Source organism: Pleuronectes platessa, chromosome 2 (assembly GCF_947347685.1).
Source record: "Pleuronectes platessa chromosome 2, fPlePla1.1, whole genome shotgun sequence".
In the NCBI taxonomy this organism is placed as follows: domain Eukaryota; kingdom Metazoa; phylum Chordata; class Actinopteri; order Pleuronectiformes; family Pleuronectidae; genus Pleuronectes; species Pleuronectes platessa.
In genome coordinates this window covers 27,070,857-27,090,295 of record NC_070627.1, presented here as the reverse complement: position 1 = coordinate 27,090,295, position 19,439 = coordinate 27,070,857, and the positions used below count along the sequence as shown (strand labels likewise).

The following is a 19,439-nucleotide window of genomic DNA, read 5'->3' as shown; positions in this document are numbered from 1 at the left end:
ATAATCTACTTTAATAAAATATGGAAATGCAGGTAGTGTCTGACTTGATTCTCTACATTTAAAAGTTTAATAACATTAACTTTACGATGGCATAGACTCCTCTATAAACAATGTTTTTCAATGTAAAAGTCATAAAAAGGTTTACATGGGTAAAGGTTTAATTCATGTAAGACTTACATGATATAAAAATATTAAGTTTAACAGAATCATAGAAAAGTCCATTCCCAGCAGTTGTTACTGCAAAAACGTCCCTTTAGCAGGTGAATGTAACTAATGTAATGTAGCACATATAGTTGGCTTAATCATCATCTATATATATATGATTTTATAAAATAAACAAATAAACACAAGATATGGCTAAATTACTAAGAAGCCTTGAGTGACCGAAATATGATAAAAGAGTTGTCTGCATTAATTAGATAATTACATATTGAAGGAGCATGCTGCATTTTCAGCTCAAGTTCAAGTTTTTTATTGCCTCATTTTAAATGCATAAAATGTTCAAAACCAAAATGAAAAGAAAAAAAAGATAAAACAATGTTTCCTCTTTGTGTGTGTGAATGCGAGTTAAACAATTCCCCCATGAACAGTTTGAGGGCAGATGTTCCTACCAGGCTCCAGCCATTAAATGATTATTTCTCTCTGTATGCACAGCGTCATTTCTTTCAGCTGAATGATAGCGACTAAAGAGCAGGAGGATACATTTGAGTTAGTTAATCAAAGTTAAACTTGAGGGGAGGTGGGCGTTCTGTCCCCAACAACCACCTCAAGTACCACTGCCTGTTTCTCTTCCTGTGCCGCTAATTTCTTTCCATCTAAAATCGAAGCGGCTTTCTGACTTTTACGATACAGAGGAGCCTCCTTTTAACACAGTGACTTATTAACCAGCTGTCTGATATATTGATTAGATGTTGTGAAGTTTGGTGTGAGTGTGTAGTTAATCTGATGCCGACATGAAACGACACCGGGGAGGAGTTTTCAGCTGTAATATTGACGCTGGTTGCTCAGTGATGGGTGCGGAGTGTTAGGAACAGATAAATATTCTCATATGGGGAATTCTGAGAGTTTTATTGAACGGATATTTTTCATCCACTTAAAAAAGATCAATTGCAAACATTGTGGAACTGCCTTTCTGGTGAAAAAGTGATAACCACAACCTCAAAAACAAAATGGAACTTAAAAGTATCTTTTGGTTCTTGCTTTTGTTCTGTCCACATACATTTCCAAATAAACGAGGCAAGGGAATTCAATGTAGAGGAACAAAAGTTTCCCAAAAGTCTCCTCTGGCATTTTGTCAGTGTCCATGTGGGCGGCAATAATACCCTCACACGCTGCTGCGTGTTGCAAAGTGCAAGTGTGCTACTGATCCCTGTGATGTCACAAGCTGTCCTGCCTTCAGAGGCTTATAGGGAAAAGGTGACTAGCTGCTTTATCCTCATTAGCATCATTACATTATGACGTGCCTCCAGCTACTGTTGTCATCTCCGTCTCCAGCCCTCCCTCCTTTGTCTCTGTTGTTCTCCCTCCTCAGTGGAAACAGGAAAACGTGCATTTTACTAAATCTGCATGGGAGAGAGGCAGGTGAGGAGGGACCAGGTGACGCAGAGGAGGCAGAGGAAATGTCAGAGCTGCTCTTGAGGAGTTTCCCTCACTGTGGCCATGTGACACTGGAAACTACCTTCCAGTCCCAGTGGCAGGGTTCAAACCAATGCAAAACAAGCCTTTCTTACAGCTGCATGTCACTGGCAGCAGCACCAAACAGTAGATATCCTCAGGAAGCTCTTCTGCCCAGTTACATTTTTGTTGGGTTATTGATTTCATCACTACTGTTTTACTGCTACAACCAATGCATTACACTGGACTGTATATAATATGTCATGTGTGATGTTGTCTGAGGCTCTGGAGGAGCTTTGTCCAGTCTGAGATCATTTTCAAGGGGCATCTATAGAGTAATTTGGCCCCAGGCTGTAAACTGCTGTGTAGTAAAACACCCACAACTATAATTTTTTATTTAAACCACAAACAAGGGGCACCTTGATCTAAATCAACGCTGCACTGTTTCCTGAACGGTCTTGGCTGGGCACCATGTCACTTTTAGTATTTTGTGTTTGGTGTGTGTTATAAGCATGAATTGACACGACACCTCTAAACTGATGTGTGTTGCATGATTGAGTCTGCCGTCACACACTGGATAATTATTTATTGTTTATTGATAACATACAGGAGTGGAGAGGCCAGGGGATGCAAAAGTGACAGAGTACGTATCAGAGCTGCTTTTGCCTTTGCTTTAGTATATGCGCCTTTTTTTTGTCAGGGAGGCTTCAGCAATGAGATTTTGCATTATGGAAAGCGTAGGACGGAGTCTGTCAACTTAAAGCCTGGATGTCTTCTGCCTGTGATTTCATTTTGAACTTTATTTATAAGACCTTTGCCTCAATTCTCTTCAAACATTTGGAGGTGCATGATTAAAATCACAACGAGTCAACCCGTCATCGCCCTCAAGATCAAATTGATTGGTCGGATGAAAGGCTCTCAGAGTAAACTTCTTTCACTGATAAAGGTCATGAGATGTCACTGAAAGACTCAATCAATAATGAAACTCAAAAATGTTATGTTAATTAATAAAACATTTGTTATAATGATTTACTGACTAACAAAGAACATCAAGATTTTTTGAGGTGACAATAGTGACTGAGTCTTCAGAGTCTAATTCTGCCTTTTTAAAGCCTGTATAAAGTGTATTGGATACAACTTTTCATAATTAAACTTGTATACTGTTATACTTGTATACAACAATGTTGGTTTTTATAGTACGTTATAACCATACAGATCCCTCAGGTCGTCTGGAAAAGGTCTGCTGTCTGTCCCCAAAACATCTAGAAGCAGCGTTTAGTTTCTCCACATTTCCCAGAGAACTGTGGGTCAGCTGCAAGTCGTAGTTTTTTTTAATCCATGCTTACCGGTTTGCCATGGCCTTTTATTATGTCAAATAATTACTTATTTGTTATACTTGTAATTCTTATTCTATTCATTATTTTATTTTGTATATAACTCTTTAAATTTATTTGTTAATGTTTTTTTATAATCTCTTATATTGCTTTTTACAAATTCTAATGATGCCTTGTGTAGTTTATGTGAAGCATTTTTTATTGCCTTGTTGTTAAAATGTGCTATACAAATAAACGTCCCTTCACCTTGCCTAAATTTATCTGGTAAAGATTATGGTATTAACTGAATTTACGGAAAGTGAAATCTACTGGTAGTTATTCTTGTCCTCTCTGTGGAGAAAAAGAGATAATCAGTGTGTACACTGATATAAACAGCTTTCTAAGATGGATATATTTCGCAGGTCACAGACACTGGGAAGGGAAGCTTTAAACCAAGCAATGTTTTTATAGCCAAGGCAGAACTTGAGCTAAACGGGGACGCCACCTGTCAGAAGGAGCCATGAGTCGGAAATCCCATTACCAGTAATCCTCTAGGCCCAGTGGTCAGAGCACAGTAACGAGCCGCCACTCGCTCCCTCTGCGTTCGAACCTCCTGGCACCGGCAACACTTGTGCTGCCACATCAGTCTTCTTTGGCGACAGGCCTGTGAGTGCCAGGGCTAGAAGGGGCCACGACCCCTGGCAAACTTCCTCCCAGGTGGATAGAGAGGCTCGCTTAGGATATTGATGCCGCTCCATGCCAGCTGCCGTTTACAGTCGCAACAGTAAGTCTTCTCTCTGAGCTCCTGCTCCTCTGCACCACTGTACCTCTCTCTGCATGGTCGTTGGTTTAACACCACTGTATTACAGATACAAAGGCGTGTGACTCATACCAGCTGGTTTTAATGGAAATCATGACCATTTAAACAATGTGTCAGATGACATGTGACAATGTTTTTTTTAAAAGAAGAAGCAGAGACCTGTGTATGTGTTATTCACTGCTGTGTGGCTTGCCATGGATGATGGGGGTGTCATTGGTTTTGAGGGAAATTGGTCAAAAATAAAGTATTAAACACATTCAAGAGATGGTGGTACTGGATGGAAATTGAAAGCGTCACCAGAGCTGGTACAATTTGTCCTGAGTTGAGGCCAGACATCAACATGACCTGGTTAGGTTGCCCAAGGCATCTATTCCCTGAGGGTCAGAGGAAACAGACATATCCACTGATCTTTTGTTTACTAATTAGGTTAACGTAATATGGTCTCACCCTGGGACACAGCCACAATTATAGTGATAATGTTAGCTATATTATAAAGCCAACTTTGTAACAGCGACAATGCCATCCTGAAGATGATATTTAGTAGGTATAATGTAATGTTCACTGTGTAAGTTTAGCATGTTAGCATACCAATATTTACATTTCAACTACATGCACAGTGCACATATGGGTGGTACTCACTCTGAGTGAATGGAACATGTATGTGTGAACTCAAATGAATGCCAATCCATCTTATAGTTGTGAAGACAGTTCATTTGAAAGAAATTAAATCAACCTGCCTGTAGCACTAGAAAATGTAATCAGGGAATCACCAAAAACATTTGGCTCCTGTTTCTCAATTAAGGAGTTGTTTAAATATTTCCATCAGGAAAAGAGCGACCGATCATTGGAGCCTCATCCCTAATAATTGTTTCATAGCAGATCTCTCTTCCTCAGTGTCCTCCACAAAATCATCATGATGGTGTTACCACAATGCAGGCACTCTATTGGAAATATTGTTCAAAGCTTTTGAATTATAACCAAGGGAGGATATAAGGATGTAATTCGAGTTAAAAAAAAAAACACTTTGTGAAACTCAGGAATCAAGAATCAATCCTGTTTAAGATATTCCACTCAAGGACTCTTTTCAAGAACATCAAAGCACTTAGGAAACGTTTTGTTTACAGAGTGATTTCTTTTTATACCACAGTACACAAACTTTTTCTGATTTCATGTTACAGTTTATTTCACTCGAATTTACTGGATTATAGGTTTTATTCCACTCTTACTCAAATGTATTACGAAGTATCAGTGTATGGTTGGAGCATCTGACTCCAACATCAGAACACTCCCTCCAATAGTTGACACATGTTGAACGTCATACTAACTGAGGGGACATATCAATGATGGAATAATCATGCCGGTCATTGATGATTAACAAAAAACAATATCATCATTTGTTGATCAAATTTCTTGTACGTTGAGAAAGGCCTTTGACTTGTTAAGCAGCTGCTGCTGTTCAGAACACAGTTACAATTGGAGAAGTCTCCCGTCTTTGGTATTCTGTTAAACCTGTTATTTTGTTAATATGTGAGTTTCTGTAATCTTGTACAAAATCCTGCTATTGTTTTCTCAATTGTATCCAAACACCATAACCGGCACTGTTTGTTATTAAGTCTCCAATGATATGTGAGCCAGATTACTGAGTTATCTTGTGTTATTGTGTTATTTGGTGCTTGGGCCTTTTCAAGAAGAGAGAGACAAGCAGAAAGTAAACCCTGCAGAAGCATGATTGATTTCTGTCTGCTCTGCTGCTTGTTTGTCATCACCGTAATTGACCCTCCTTTTTATATTCCACTCCACTGCCAAATAACTCTGCACATTTTCCCTGCAATCAAACTCAGAGCAGCTCATCTCATTAATTACCACACCTTCACTTAGGGAGGGAAAAAATCTGGTCAGGTGAAATGGCTGAATTAAAAACATGCATCCTCTCGTCTGTCAGAGTCGTGTCTCTCCCCCCGCGAGGGACGAGGTGCAAAGACCAACCTTGACCTTGCCGCAGCACCAGTGCGAGACAAGGAGACTGGACAAGCTGCATCAGGCTGGACTCACAACTCCGCCGAGAGGGAGTGTGGGGGTTAGAGAGAGAGAGAGAGCGGGAGAGAGAGAGAGAGATAGAGAGAGAGAGAGAGAGAGAGATGAGGGGAGGGGCTGTGAGAGTCATGAGGAGAGAGTGACAGAAGGGGTGGTAGAGAGAGAGGCTCAGAGCACAGGAGGCAGATGGTGAGAGGGCGGAGAGGGCCTGAGCCGTCTCTCTCTGTGAAGCTGGAGGTGAATGTGCAAGGATGCTCCCTCGCTTTCACGCTGCCAGTGTCGACCGTGTGCCGGGCTGCTCCCTGTCTCTCTCTGCCGGTAGGGCTGCTGCTTTCCACTTGTCACGCATCTGCTATTTTATTTGATGTCTTTATCTGTGATCTGTGTTTGTGTGAAGCCCTTTTGGCATGTGTGTGTGTGTATCCTGGATACGAGCTGAGAGCAGGAGAGAGGAGAGCTGCAGGCTGCACATACTCACCCGCTGGCCAGGCAGGTGTCTGGTAGTGAGGGCTGCAGCAGCTGCAATGGCATTGCCCCCCCTCCAAACCCCCCCAGCCATTCCCTCTTCCCATCTCTCTGTATGGTATGATGTCATGGCCGCTGATGTTTGCACTGGAGGACACCCACAGCTGGCCGCAGACTGGGGGTAGAAGGGGCATTTTAACTTCTCAGACAGTGCCTGACTGTTGTTGTTGTTGTCTTTTATCCCTCTCTCTCTCTATGTGTCCTCTTTTTAAAATGCCCCCCCCCCCCCCCCCAAACACACACACACACACACATTTTAGTTGCTTGTGCACTTTTGCTGAGCACAGGACGGCCGTGTGATGAATCCATATTGATCCTTTAAACAGGCCCAGGAATAGTTCATTACATCAGGCTGCTCTGTGCTGACCTAGACAACATTCAACTCACAGAGCGAATAGGCTCCTGTGCCATACTCCCCATTACTGCAAATGAGATGGAGGGGTCACAGTCATGCAAGTCACACCTCAGCCTTCTCAACATTTCTCTTCATCCTGCATATCTTAATACACTTTAATAGGTTTTAGCAAAGCACACATTAATTCATCAATAATGAGTTTGGGGCTGTGGCCCGCGGCGCAGGATTATGTGTGACTTGTGTGATCTTGCTTAATATAATTCCATCTCTGAGGCCATTTCTGTTTTTTTTTTCAGTTCTTGGTTTATATCCTCGGGGGCAGGATTTTCGGGTTGGGTAGATTATGCAGCATTAAGCCGCTTGCTATCAGATAATTCTACAATGATGAAATCTGTGTGGTTATGAATTAAAATGGGCTGAGCTCTGCTGTTGTTATTTTATGTTAATGACAATCTGTATGTTGTGCAGTGAATTTACCTATTTAATGACTTTTAGTGTACCACAGCTGAGGAAATATTTTTCCTTGTCCAACATTTAGAAAAACATTTCTGCCTGCTCTAAATCTGAAAATGGTCCGTCCCCTGCAAACCAAAACTGGAGCTATGGAAGTGTTCAGAGAGGATAACACATCAAAATCTCTGCTGGAGGAGCTCTTTTCCACCAATGAAGGGCACTGAAGCGTTTAGGCTGTTTTTATGAAAAATACATCAGCATGTGTTAAATAAATCATGGGCCCATCAGAGGAGTTTTCATGAGTGTTCAGAGCAGACGAGAGGGAGCCAGGAAGCTGTGACAAGCGTCTGATGAGTCATCTGGCGTCGCATTTCAAAGGTATGAGGTAGGGACCGAGGCCAGCTCTGCTGGTCTGTCATTTATTATCACACCAAGGAAACTACATTCAAGGATAAGGATTCTGACGGGAGTCCGCTGGGGCTGAACAGAGTCCAATCTATGACACTGACTCATCACAGCTGCAGCATGGACCTGTTAATTTTCAAATTTGATTCCATGTTAATTTTTTTTTAGGCTCATTTGAGACGGAGAATAAACAGTCAGACCACCAGAGTCTTATTTCACATGATGCTAAGTGTAGAGGGATAATCCAGGTACCAGAATTGTCACAGTGTCATAATGGTCCATCATGGACCCTGGCACAGGATTCGTCATGCTAGACTTTGAAAGCATCAGAATCTGCTGCTTTAAGATTTGAATATCAACACCAGATGTCCTGCAAGTGCAATAGGTTTCTCATGTGTTTCAAACTGTCATCACCTAAAAAGCGGCATCCTTTTTTAGAAAATCAAATGCTGTTATTAATATTTTCAACCAACCTTGTTAGTGCCCAAACACATCCAAACAAGGTACCCTAATATGTATTTAATATATTGTTATTTTAAATATTATTGATTATTATTTACATTATATATATTTGAATATTCTGAAGAATTGTTTGGCTGGAAGCTTGATGATCTAGTGATGACTTTTGGGTTGTGTGGTGACTGCCATTTCATCATGGCCAGTGTTGTTCTTGGGTAAATGACATTGCTCCTCGTTTGACTTTGGGGGTTTATACAATACTGGTGCAACACAGCTAAAGTCATCTAAATAATAATTACTTTTAGCTCAAATCCCTTCAACCCTTCTCCCTACCCCTACACCTTGTGTTTGAGGGTTATCCTGTCACTTGGGGCAGTGTTTGAAATCTACACCTACGAATTGGGACAGCTCTTCAAGAATCTGTTACATTATCAGTAGTTGTCAATGTAAACAGACAAAACTAAAAAGAACTGTTTATTGTATAAGATAAGATACATTTATTAATCCCACACACAGACACTCATGCAAATGGGGGGAAATGTGTCCTCTGCTTTTGACCCTTCTGGTGAACACAACAGGACACACAGAGCAGTGGGCAGCCATGCACAGCGCCTGGGGAGCAGATGTTGGGGGAGTAAGGTGCCTTGCTCAGGGGCATTTAGACAGTGGGTAGGGAGAGTCTTCTTGGACTTTTTTGGACAGATCCAGGTGTTGTCCATCCAGTATATGTTTTTTGGTTGTCACTCCGTGGAGTCGAACCAGAGACCATCCAGCCTGATTTTCTGCCCATAATACCCTAATAGCATCTATGCTAATGCAGGTGAATCAATGAAATTGAAAAGCTTGGATACTCTGCATTATTTCCCGTATGAATCGAAAGCGCACAGCTTGGCTGTTAGCAGTGGTCTGTATGCAACCCTGCCAGGATGCTTTTTTAATAGAGGAGCAGTTCAGTAACATCGCTGCTATTCACAGGTTCATACAAGTGCATTGTGTGTCCCCAAAGGAGGGGGGGGTGGGAAATCATGTGAAAATAAGGAATTATCATGCAAAACGAAAATTTTGTTTTTAAGTTTGTTGTGAAAAAAATTACCATAATACATTGAAACAATTTTAAACTAAGTTATAGCAATCATTATCGTAATTTTTCAATCCGTATTATTGGAGAAATTGCTTCATTTGTGGGTCTTTCTCCCAGCAGTGATTCGCAATGCATTCTGGGAAATTCCCATACCCCTTGGTTTGAATTGAGCATCTGAAAAATCTTTGTTGAGAAAGCTATAAAGCCCTTACATTTTGCTCCACCCCTTCATCCCAACAGGTATTGGGACAGCCTACCCTTACAAGTGAACTCGCAAAATTGAGGGGAAGGGCTAAGCGGTAGGGCCAAGGGGTGAAATGGGATTGGGCCTTAGTTTCAGTCAAAACGTGTCTTTGGCACTGTACTGAACGCTGCCTTAGAATTTCTTTTCAGACTGGTAATTTTGCTTTGTTAATCCTACTGATGAAATGAAAAGCATTTTGCCAATTTTACATTGAAAAACAATGTCTACACACTCACAGGTTGTAAAGTAGAAGCAGAAAGTAATTTGCAAGGCAGCAGCTTCAGTCCACTACACACAACCACTATAGTTACATAGGCTATATAAAATGGAAGATGATATAGAGATGTCTTTATGCATCTTGGAAAACCGATGCTTGTGTGGAGACAAGACTTAAGACTGTACAACTTTGTTTGGCTGCTTACGTTGTGTATGTTGTTAAACATAATGTTTGTATTTCTCAAATGTGAAAATTGCTTTTTGAATTGGTATTAAAAATGCTTGGCCAGCATTCAGATACCCAAGCATACACTTAATATGGTAGCTTTCTATTTTGTGTTCTACCAGATTATCATTGTTTGCAACTGTTTACTGGCACAAAAAATTCCCACGTTCAGAACATTTTAACTTCCGAAAGCATCTCTGAAATCTTCCTGCATACATGGGCCAAATATGCATCAAGAGAAATCAATCAACATGAAATGATTTATGTCTGTTTGTTTTATAATGTCCAATGTCCTACCAGAAAGTCTCCTTGGCGATATTGGGATAGATTTGGATGCGCAAAGCAGTTACACATCAGGCATCAAACAACATAAACAACATGATGGTTTCTGAATGTGTGCCTTATGTGTGCAGCAGATGTACCACAGTGTTGTCATCGTCAAGCTTACAGCAATACCATTTAAGGATCTGTGATGCTTTGGTTTAATTTAGGCACAAATTTGAGAATGGGTTGGAGAATGATCTTGGTTTGGGTTTAAGTTCTTCCTTAAGGTTAGAAGATATTTATCATTCTGGTGAAAATAATAAAGGTGCTTGTAAGATCATTGAAGTTATGGATAAAAGTAACAACAGTGTCCACAGGTTTGAACAGTGATAAACAAACTCTTTTTACTTCCTCCTTTGCTCCCATCATAGTTTCCACCCACACCAGGGGTTGCCTGATGATAAAATGTCACTATGAGTTGTAATAAGCTGCTGGCACATGACCAAAAGGATGACCTTAACCAAGTGTTCAGAGGTTGCTGAGCCATTAACCATATAACCGATGTCTGTTTGGGCTTGTAGCTTCAGTTTGAAGCACAAATAACAGTTTTGTCTTATTATACAAAGACTTGATGAATTCTCAGGCATCTTTGCACCTCAGCATTTGTTTGCATTTGACCAAACACTGTGCACAAAACAAAAAGAAGTTTGGGTCACATTCTCTGAAAATGCTGTGGATCTGATTACTTGGCATATAGTGTTGTCTGCTGTAAGGACACAGCTCTCTGTGTCTCAGATGCACAGTGATATATTGCAAGGTTCATGCAGTGCGTGATGCGGATTACAAGATGTTAATGCCCACCATTGGCCCACTGGGTCTCTGGGACTGGTGTTAAGAGGTTGCTATAAGGCTCAGTAACATGTGGCATGGAAAAGCTGCAGGGGATTATTCTCCTGGTGCTCACTCTGTCACTTCAAATTATCACAACAATTACTGTCAGTAGACTTAATGATGTGGATGGGCTGTACATTGTGAGCGATGGTGTGTCAATGAGTTATAGTTTCACTATTACAGCAGGGCAGCAGTCAGTCATGAGATGGAGCTGCTACATGTCAAAGCAAAGACAGGGCATGAGAAAACTCGACATGTTGTTGCAGGCTTTTGCTGCAGCGATGTTTTTAATAACATCAGTCTGTCTTTTTAAAGGAAATCAGACGTTTACTGGAACTGTGGGGCAGGTTAACATTGGGTCAGATGAAATTACTAGTTCCTTGGGAAATTTAGGTCTGTAGAGAGTGTCTGCCATACCTTCTCATTATGAAGATTATAGGAACCTTAGGTTTGTGGCTTCTGCCAGTTAATACAGGATCTTACTGTGGCATTGCGAGTTCTGGCAATGTATTGCTACAACTAAGAGGATTGATAGGTCTTTTTTTTAAATCCCTATTCCACATGTATATCATGTTGTTCAAAAAATATTCCGGCTTATTATCTAAAATTGAGATTTCAGTGTGAAATACTTTTCCTTTAGTCTGGCCAAGAAAAGAAAGGAGCTTGATTCTGTGCTTTGCACTCGATATCAATGGAATAAATGACTCACATGAAGCTTAGTGTGTTGCATAAAATGTTCCCCTCTTAGGGTGAACCCTATGGATGTACCCTGGTGCATATGTGAGAATAGATTACACAGGGAAGTCCTACAAAAGATAACTATTTAATCAACTTGATAGTGTCCTGTTGGGGATCAAGGCACTGACCATGAAATGCAACGTCTCTGGAATATTAACCGTAAACATTTGTAACATGCCATCTTTCATCTTTCATTTACGGTCATTTCTCTACTGACATCTTTATGACCAAATCCTTTGTGACTTGCACTGTACAGTATCTCCTACCTATGCTCTCAACGGTGTCTCTCCCAACTGACCTGAAAGTGTTGAACTTATCAGAAGTATATAGAACATAGTGGGGTGTGTTTTTCACTGTTTGTTGCCAAATGGCTCATGGTGATTGTGGTTTGGCTGCTGAATTTTCCATTTGTTTTAATCAAAGGAAAACACTTGCACAGGCAGAGATGCTCAGGTTCCACGCACTGCAATGTGAAGCGAGGCGAAGCAACACAGGATGTGCCTTTGGATTCCAGAGTGATCGGTTTTGTTTTGATTTCGCTATGAGCGAAGGACTGCTCATTAAACCCATTGTTGTCATTTCACAATCAGGTGAGAATTTGGTTTGATAGAGTGTTACTGCAGCACTACGGATGGGTGAGTTTACCACACTGAACCCAGTCCAGGTTGACTCACAACTGCGGATAACTCTGAACAAGTTTGAACTGAGTTTGAAGTTCCAACACAACTGCCAACCAAGCAACTTTAACAACAATGAGATTTCTCAACAATATTTTCTGGTTTAGGTGTTAGAGGCTATTATTTTCATAACTTAGTTTGATTTGTTTCTCCTTAAGTGCAGGTCATGGCCAATAACTAGTACTTTACTAATTATATAGACATTATAACAACCTGGAAGTCAAGTAATTTAGAGAGATGAAAGCAGACTACAGAAATGCCAATACAGCGCCCTAGACCATAGCAGAGGCTAGGATGCAGTTTGTGAAAGGAACAGGTGCATGCTCGTGTTCTAGAAACAACAAAAAGGTAGATAGTGCATTTACAAGGTATGTACAATTGTGTCATTAATATTCTTTCTTCTAGTCAAATAAAAAAACAACACCTTGATAAACTTCAAATTCTTTTCAAGAAATTGTATTTGGGGTTCCTCAGTTCAGTGTATGGATGACAAATCAAAATGAGTTCAATTCAGTCTCAGTCCAATGTGTTCATAATCTCTTTCCCCTCAGGGAAGGGAATGGTGACACAGGAGGAAGGCGTGCTCTTACCTGGCGATTATTCTAACACCAGCAGGTCCTGTCAGGCTGCTCAGTTGGCAGATATTCAGAAAATCATATTCATTCCCTCGGGAGATGGAAACTCCTGCAGTTCGTCTACAGGAAAAAAACACTATCTGTGGAGCATTCTTACCTTTTGAGTCTGGCTGAGACTCCAACTGACATCTTTAAAACCCAGCCAGAGGTGGAGTCCTTGTCATGATTCCCAATTCTCGCACTCCATCACTCTTCCATAGACCGCTGTCACATTCTAGTTGCTTGTAGAGACATGTGGGACTCTCAATAGTAGTTTCTGGGAAATGGTAAATGGGATCGAATACAAAAATGTTCCACCCATTGCTTTTTCATATCAAATCAAACCTTATTGTTATTTTACCAGACATACAACAGTAGTGCAGGCAGAATGACATGGCGTTTCCCTGGGATCACTAAATATGATAACAGACTAAAGGAGATCACACGTCCAAAAACAAGAAGAAAAACAGACATTGTCCCTGAGTCCAATCCATTGTTAATATAATAGATAAGATAAAATGTCCATCTTAATAGAGCAGGGGAATTTACAATGTATGTCAATTTAAAAATTGTTTAAAAAATGGCTTCAGTGTCCAACTACTGGCTGTACGGCGTGAATAGATAAGAGTCACCCTCTTATCCCTGAAAACTACTACCAGTCCTTTCTTTAAAAAAGACATCCATTCTTTTACAGTTCAGAGAAATGTATTCTGCTGACTGTCCAAAAGATTATCACTGAAATAGAAAGATGCTGAGATTTTAGTGTTATTCCAAAACAAAAATAAAACTGACCCTGTCGACCATGCTGAGGCTGCAGGTTCTTCAGGGTTAGTGACTGTACTAAAATCTGTCTAAGGTCGGTTGACTTTACTGATAAGGGATACAGTACATCCATTTAATATTAATGAGAATCATGTTCAGGAAATCATTATCATTCTCTTCCTTTTCATGGAAAAGCAGCAGTCGTCACCTCTCACACTCTTGAACATGAGATAATTGACTATCCATGCTGGGTGGTTTTTATTTTGCACCAAATCAGCATGACTTGCATGTTGGAACACCACCCTGCTTGTCTGCCCTGATTTGTCAAGGTTCTGGGTTAGAGGCATGTTGTCTTCACAGTGTAATGTGGAGCAGGAGGGCTCCTTTGTCTGGAGACATGGAGAGGAAGGTGGGTTCAGAGTGTGAACAGAGGTCACATCTGCAGAGGAAGTGTGACTATTGACAGTGCTAAAGATATTTCGACACAGTAAGCATTTTAGTGGCCCCTGCTTGGCTGCCGCTTTGCCCTTGCTTACAATAGATGTGTATGTTGCAGAGCCTAATCTTCAGCGCACGCTTAACACCACACTGACGGTACACCCTCTACACACTAAAAGCAGTCTAGTTTTTATGTGAACTATCATCCATAGCTAACCCTAAAGTGTGAACTAAAGTGGAGTGATTGAGTCCACAAAACACTTTCCAGGGGTAAACAGTGTTGCAGACAGATCCAATACAAATGAGGCGAATGGCGACCACTTCTTAAAATGTCAATGCTGTACAGAACAACACAACTTAATAATTGACATCGGAAATGCACATTAGTGTTTACTGGATTAGTAACAATTTAGGAACAAGTTGATGATGCCATTTGAATCCTGTATCATCAAATTTATTTGAAATATTCCATGTTGATTTTTTATCATATGGTAAAAAACTCCTTGAAATATTATGAAATACACTCAGTGGAGTCCATGAAGGAAGACATGTGACCAGATTGTGGATTGTTTTTATGTCTTGAAAGCTATTTACGGATAATACATTTATCAAGGCTTTCTTCCAGTTCATGGAGATCCTCTACAGTAAGAAATGGCCATGGTCAAATATGAACCGGAAGGCAGCTGAATGAGCTAATAACTCACATTTGGGATACCAATACCCTATAACATGTCTATGGCTGACATGCTAGCTAATAATTCCTTATTTACACATCTTTTGTGTGCATTTGAACTCTTGTTTTTGTCCACTTGATTTACAATCATTGACTAAATAGCTAAGAGGAGCTGCATGGAGTTTATATTTCTCTGTTGGTTTGTCACCACTAGGGACAAATACTTGCATACGCAAGTCAATTATTTGATAAATTATAGTGTGTTTGATTTAAAGGTGGGGTTGGTAATCCTGAATAGTTAGCAATAGCAGGCTATACTTTGAAAAAATGAAAAACAGTACATCCCACCCTCTGTCATCGGTCCTCTCGTCAAACCTCCATCCCCAAAAAACATGAACATGAACGGCCTGCCAACTACGAGATGTCGAATTTTCTGTGACTTACTCGCTTGCTAACATCTGACTATCATCTCTACTTCAGCACTGTATGTCTCTCCGGCTGGTACACCGGTAAATCATTTGATTTGGTCCAAATGTTGTGTTTATTAAAGTCCTGCTATCTGGATGTGAACTTCAACAATTAAGATAAAAACTGCATGAAAAATCGGCTTTGTGCTGTGTAACTTTGCTGTAGAGTCCAGCAATTGACTTCCCTATTTCTTTCAGTTCCCCCAGGGGGAGAAGGGAGCACTGGGTGTCATGTCCTGAACTGTTAGACTGATTATGTGATTCCTTATTTTTGACTAAATAGAAAACAAAGTGAACAATTCTGTGTCAGACAAGTGACGCTCCAACGGTAGTGACGACTGAGGAAGATAATAATAGAAGAAAACACAGAGTAGAGTTTCAGTTTCAGGAGGGTGTCGTAGAAGACAAAAATAGTCCCCAATCAGCGAGGGTAATCAAGTGTGTCACACCAGGCTGCCACTCCCTTCCCCAGACAAGCAGGCACACACTCACACAGACTGCACAACGCCACCTCACAACCTTTCTTCCATTTCAGCCTCAGAGCTCTCCTTGGCAGAGGTGAACACTCCAGCAGGAGGGCAGGGGGATATACAAGAAAGAGAAAGGCAGCCTTTATTGCAGATGCCAACGTCAACAGTGCCCAGAGCCAGCGTGTAGACAGAGGTGCTGCCTGTCCTTCAATAGCCTCAGTGTGTGTTACCCACCACAGAAAAAGTGACGGCACAGGAGCTGGCAGGGGAAGAGCCAGGCAGGGTGGTGCCTATGAGCCACACCAACCAGCACTAGCTCCACGTTACACTGGATATCCAACAGTGGGAGGGAGGAGAGTCAAGCTGCCATCACCTGTTTGCACAGCTCTGTACAGTTTTAACTTTACAGCTCCAGGTCAGGTTATACTTTGTCAAGACAGGCCTGGAGTCAGCTGTGCTTTATTTCAGCTGCGGCACAACTAAGGTAGGTTTTTGTCTGTCATCCTTACAGCCTCAGTAATCTTCCTGTGGCTTGTTTCTTTGGAAACATCTGGCATATTTGGCATCCTTCATGTCAGCGGTTTGCTGCTGGTGTAATCTACATATTCTACCATTCCTTTCCCTGTTCTGTTACATTTTGTGGGATGTACTGGTTGACCAGTACCATATGGTTTTGGCTCTTGTTCTTGTGGTAGGTAATAGATGGCAGCATCTGTCTTGAGTGTTCGGTCCTGTGCATCGCAGCAGACGATACAGTTGCTCCTCCTGAGCTTCCAATTCCTTCCGCTGATCTGGATAAAACGTCCTTGAAAAGCATGGGGCAGCAGGCGGACCCATAGCCTGTCGTTATCACTCAGCTAGGATCTCAGATTGCATTATTTTGCCTTGATAGTCCTGCTCAGAGTGGACAGTGGAAGGCAATGCTCATCAGCCACTTTGGCAGCAGCTCTGCCCCCTTTATGTCAATGATGAGCAATGGATGGTAGGGAATGAACATAAACAGGAAGGATGGGATGTAAGAGGGGGGAAGCACCATTAGGGTTATAAAGCTTATACAACCTTCCTCCATTTCTCAATTTTCCCCTGTTTACCTCAGACCTGGTTAGTCTATCATGGATCTGATTTGTGGTTGGTGATAGTGGAGTTTAGACTCGTAGCACCTACAGTGTTCACTTCAGGACACAATTACTCGTTGTGTCATCACTAGAAGTGGAATCAGGGAAGCACCTCAGTTCGTTCATGAAATATTCAAGTCAGTAAGTGTCGAAGTTTGATTGTATAGATGTTCTGTGGTTTCACCTTGTGAGTTTTGTAAACTGAATTTTGCCTGTAGAGGGGGTGAACGTGCAGAATGTAACAGCTACAAGAAGAGGAAAAACTCGGAGCAGAAACTGTTTCAGCAGAAGTGTGTGGAACATTCGGGGCAGTGAAAACTTGGCAGCAGCAAATTTCTCAATTCCACTTGGAATTCAATCCCATTTCAGCCCAAATAGTTCCATGCAGCTGGTGCCAGGAACAAACACCTTAACAAACTGAGCTGATGGCGGACCAAAGGCACTCAACAGATGTATCATGTCAAATTTGTTTAGCTGATACTTGCCGCTCTGCAACCTTGGAACCTCATCCAAAGGAAAAAAGAAAAGAAGTCCCATTAAAACAATCACACTAGGCCTCTTTGATATTATGCACTCAATATCACTCAACGAGCAATTTATAGTTGAGTGTTGGCTCCTTTAATGTGGCTCATATGGGACAAACCATGTGGCACCGAATGACCACAGTGAGCCAGCTGAGAAAACATGACATTCACTCTTCTTCCATCACTACATTGTCGTTTATATTGGTATAAGGAGTCAGATTGTGAAATTTGACTTTGAGGAGCCTGGTATGTTCACTGCAGTAAAATTACTGGAAAGGACAGATTCCATGTAATCTTCCGAATAACAATATCTAGAATTAACACATGATATTTTTTAACCGAACAAAATTCAGTTAGGTCCATGTAAAGTACAATAATGAGCCCACATAGATGATTAAGCCTTTTTAAATCTGTAACCTGATATATCTCAGACCTGCCAAAAATAACTGTCTGTGTCCAGTTGCTGTGACAATAGATGGGAGGGACTGATGGTAAAGTGTTATTTCTACTAATCTCTTCTATTCCCCTCTATGTTTTTATGTTTGTCTGTTCCTCCCTCACACATCGCGGGTGTCCAGCCATTTTAAGACACAACAGTCTGAGCACGCCCAGTCGCGCTGGTCTTCCTGGAATAGAAAAATGTTTATGAATACTGATGAGGCAGCAGCTCGTCCGGCAGGGCCTGGGGTCTACGTCACTGCGAGGCTCTAATCTGTTTTCACTGCAAACTCAACATGTCAGGATCTGTTGTGTCTCCTGCATCAGGGAGAGGCTCGCTCAGGCTGCACACGACAGGTGATGAGTTGTTTGAGAATGCTTGTGCTTTAGTGCCTGTTATCACTTGGTTTTCTGGAATCTGAGTTTTCTGTTGTCAAGATCTCAGTTATTTGAACTTCACGTGCCAGCTGATGATGCGGTCTGGCACACTGTATCTATGGAGGGCATCTGAATCATGCTTCCTGTCTCAAATCCTCACTTAGCATGAGGGTTCACTGTGGTTCAGACCTGACAATAACAAACACTGAAGATATGATGATAATGATGATAAAAACTTAGGCCTGCAGCGGAATACAAATACTGGATGTAATACCAAGAACGATGTAAAGATTACTGCCCGGCCAGTATTTTCTTTCTGGCTGAGATTTCATCTGCTTGTATTACTTCAAATTTTGATGGTTTATTGTGACTGAGATCTAATTTTAGTCATTCTGTGATCAGAAAGATATAAGCTAACTAATGGGTAAACATATATAAATAAAATATATCAAAAACTGATTTTAGAAAATCACAAATTTCACTTTTTTGCATAACCTTGGCAGTAATGACAGTGCGATTGTCGTCACTGTGCCTCAAACTGGATACTTTCATTAGAGCTTTGCTATGTCGCACATTGTGTTCTCAATTGATAGAGTGTGTCCTCTTACAAGAATCGACTGTAGCTCAATCAATTTCACAGCGAATATAACTCGATCCAGATTTCAGGTTTTATTAGCTGGTATGAATTGGTGCGAGTGAACCCTGCAGAAGGGCTGTACCTATGATTACAACTTTCAATTGTAAACACGGGTACAACTTTGATCACAGTTTAGCCTGGTCGTTTCCTTTCTAATTAGGGATTATTACTGATAGTGCATGGGCGCTCACTATCGATGGTACCTTGTGGTTACGATAATCTGGCTAAAGTCTTGGGTTGTTTACCATTTTATCCCCTGACTGCTCAGCAAAATAAGACCCAGGTCATAATAAAATGTGACTGTCTTTATGCTCTGCCTCTGTTGGCGACTGCTTAGTATTTACTACATGCTGTAGGTTAATGGTGTTGTTTGGGCACTAGAGCTCATAGGCCGCTCAGGAACAGGATGGAGGCAGAGTTACTGTAGGAGGATTAGCAGAGATAAGCTGAATGCTGCACCATGGTCAGAGAGGCTGCCACAGCAGAAAATAAACATTAGACAAATTCTTATGCCATATGGTCATCGACAAGACATGCACTGTGTTTTTATCTGTCAGCTCCTGACCTGTGCAGCTTGTTGGATTCATATAATACATATGTATGATTGC

General features: G+C 41.2%; 1 protein-coding gene across 5 annotated transcripts in view; it reads left to right on the top strand.

Annotated features, from left to right (window-relative positions):
* iqsec1b (IQ motif and Sec7 domain ArfGEF 1b) overlaps positions 1–19,439 on the top strand; it is a 199,400-nt gene that overhangs the window by 149,348 nt on the left and 30,613 nt on the right. Inside the window, exon 1 of one of the 5 annotated variants that reach the window (XM_053430925.1) lies at positions 15,747–16,223. The exons of the other annotated variants lie outside the window; for them this stretch is intronic. The gene's annotated coding sequence lies outside the window, so the exon portion shown is untranslated. Of the gene's footprint in view, positions 1–15,746; positions 16,224–19,439 lie in introns of those variants that run through there. 5 annotated transcript variants of the gene reach the window in all.